We start from the raw sequence: 3,412 nt of genomic DNA on the forward strand, positions 1-3,412 counted from the left end.
ATGCCATGTTTATGCATCCGTATATTATACTGAAAACATATTAAACACAGATAAGTACTTCTTAGCACACTTCCTTTTAAAACTTATTTTAATTTGGGGCGGGTGACCCGGGGATTTGGGTAACGTTTGCAACGGCTCTCTGGGTTTCTTCTCCCACCAAATAAAACACAACGGCAGCACGGAAGAAAAGCTACGCTGCATTTGCCGGTTCCCAGGGAGTGCTTAGAATGAAAAAGATCCCATAAATATCAGGTGACAAATTACAAATGAATCTGCTCAGGTCCCCGTGTGTTTATTGAAAGCCAACGCTTGAATAAATGTAAGAATGGCGCAGTATAAACAGAGGGGAGCTCGTGGGGGGAAACGATGGGTTTACATGACAGGTATTGGGGCAGTGTTTATGAAAACCCTGGACGGGCCGGCAGGTTTTCACCGTCCGCACTGGGCCGATGTTTTTGCTATCGGGAGGCCCGCGGGAGGATAATTCGCCAAAGACTCACGGGGCATCCCGTGCCTCGGGTTTTGTGACCACGTCTGTTGATTGGGCTGCAATGACTTCGGTGATCCACTACTTTTTCCAGCGAAAGATTATTTGGTTTACTCAATTGCATCAGTTTAATAGGATTCCTTCTCCTCCCGTTACCATGAGTAACTCAGTGGCACAGTGCTACGCTGAGCAGACTCCCAACAGCATCAAACATGAAAGAATTCGCAGTTCTGCGGTGTATGTGGTCCCAGCCAATGCGAAAAAGCAGGCTGATTCGTGATGGCAAGAATGAGGTAACTGAATATGGTTCTGGTTCTGGTCTGGTACTGCTAACCAGCAAATGTGCGGGGACTGAGCAAACTTCACAGGTCGGTCACCAACCATCCATTTTTCTTTCTTGATTTGCATCCAGTTAACTGGCCGTACACAACCTAAGCCTCTGATCAATTCAGCCACAATGCATTTGTCCATAACTTGAAGAAACTTGATGACGATGACGATGATGATGATTGTGATTTTGATGGATGATGATGATGATGATAGTGCACCACATTAAAGAGCTTTTTCTTTCTTTTGTCATGTGACAGTGATTGTCAGAGAGAGTAATGTCATTGCAACAACAAAGAGTAACACTGCTTTGGTTTTTAACCTTCCGGGTCCAAAGTTCTAAGTGAAGGTAAACATCTGGAAGCTTTTTACACGTTAGAGGCAAATCAGGGATGAGGCCTACTCTTGGAAAAAAAAGTCTACTACAGCCCAGCAAAGACTGCAATAGCATCTCACATCAGCTATAGAATGAGTGTTCTCACATTGCTTCTTCTACACTTCAACACTGCCTAGTTCAAATACAAAATATATACAGAGCAGTCTGTAAGTATTTGAACAGTGACACAATTATTGTTGTCTGTACTCCAGCACAATGGATTTGAAATAAAACAATGTGCAACCTGTTGGACTACGAAAACAACCTAGTAGACTATGGAAGACCACTTTCAATTGTTCAAAAAAAAAAAAAAAAACCCTGTGCAACTAATGAACAGGTCAAGAACCCTCTCCAGAAAGCAAGCATGGATGTGTGAAAGACTAAAATAAAGAGAAGACTACACCAGCATAACCTCAGATGATGTATTATATCAGTTAGTTAACATAGTGTACTACTCACTACTTCACAAGATTTCTATGACCGTTCTGCAAGTGAATAGTCAGAGGGCATTTATACGACATCTCACCCACCAGACACCACAGCATCTCCATTTTTCTTTCTTGATTTCATAGGCATATGTCTTTCTGTTTGTCAGTGTCCCAGGAGAACACAACAATGGGGAATCTTCTAACCTGAGCATTCATGGGAGGACATGACAGTAATGTCAGTTAATTGCTGCTCTGAATAGAACACCTTTGACCTCTTTGACACAACCCACCCAGATGTGTGGTGTGTCTCAGTGCTTTGTGAAATAGTTGATGATAATCCAACCAATTCAAGCTTGGCAGACATTCAGGCTCCACCCCAAGATTGTAACTGTAGCACAAACAAGGGAGGCTGTATGAAATGATCACACCTTCACAGTCAATCTGAGGGCTGCAGTCAATCAAGTAGGCAGACATAGTATTTAGTAATGCTTGAGATCCATGCTAAGGACAAAATTGCAGGATTACGTTATTTGGAGTGGTTCTTTGCAGTAGATTACTACCGCAAGAAGATTTGGTCTATAAAAACTGAAGTAAATCTACCACCTGGTTTTCCACCAAACAATACTTTAACGTTTTATGTTTTGTGTTATCTTAGCTGTTTTTATTACCTTGCTTTTTGACCCCAAATTCATCAACTGCAGTACAGAAACAACAGCAGTTTTTACAGCAGAATGACCAAGCGTTCGAGCTGCTTAATTGCCATTTTTAGAAACCCCTTCCATTTTAATTTGATGTATGAAATGACCAAATCCAATACAGTAATTATCAGAGGGTCTGGAATTTGTCCGCTGGTCTCATTTAGGAATCATCAACACAGAATTACATCATGGTACGCATTACCAATGAGTATGTCTCTACATACTGATATAGGATTTCAGAAAATACTTTATTAGCATAAATTAGACTCAACCCGAAAGAGAAGTCTTGCTGAGTTCATGTGTGATTGAGTACAGCACCATCTTTAACCTGTTTGCTTTTAGGCCTACTGGTGAAACACAGCTCTTAATCCCAGTGTATCAGAATCACATCCAAATAGTCTGGTGTAGCAGACTGTCTTGTGAACCATTATGAATATCCCCAATAGGAGTATTTTGTTGAACGTTAAATGCCTTTATTCTGCATGAAAAACATGCTTTCCAATAGGTGCACACGCACACCTTATTAGACATTAATTAATTGGCTTACAACTGACTACAGATTGCACTTGTTTTAGCCCTCTTGCCTTCTTGTTCAAATGAAACAACTTGAAGTGTTTTAGCACAATGCTTCTCCTTGATATAAGCTACAGGGAATGAAGAATGCTGTCCGAAAAAACCCAGAAGTAACACTTTCGTAGATTTGCGGTTATAAGAATAAATCATTAATAAGAAATCCCATTTTTAATAAAGGTTATGCCTGCAAGAACAGCACTATTTGAATAAGCGGGAGATATACATCCTCCAGGTCCCAGAAGTAAAGTACTATATGAGTGCAATTCTGCCTGGTTTTTGTGAGGTGTGGTTTTTAGCACTGAGTTTTATTTTCAGAGACAAACAGCCACACCTCTGATTAGCTGTGCGGCCCACGCCATGTCATCACTGCTACTTCTCAAAGTGCTAAAACAAGTAAAACTGTCAAGAGTTAAGCCCTCCCACCTCCACACTCCTCTATTTCCTTCTTTCTCTCAGTTTGTCTCTCAGTTGCATACCGTCTTTGAAGGCAGATTTATGTGTTTACAGTACAACCCTGGCCTGC

Source organism: Anguilla rostrata, chromosome 5 (assembly GCF_018555375.3).
Source record: "Anguilla rostrata isolate EN2019 chromosome 5, ASM1855537v3, whole genome shotgun sequence".
In the NCBI taxonomy this organism is placed as follows: Eukaryota; Metazoa; Chordata; class Actinopteri; order Anguilliformes; family Anguillidae; genus Anguilla; species Anguilla rostrata.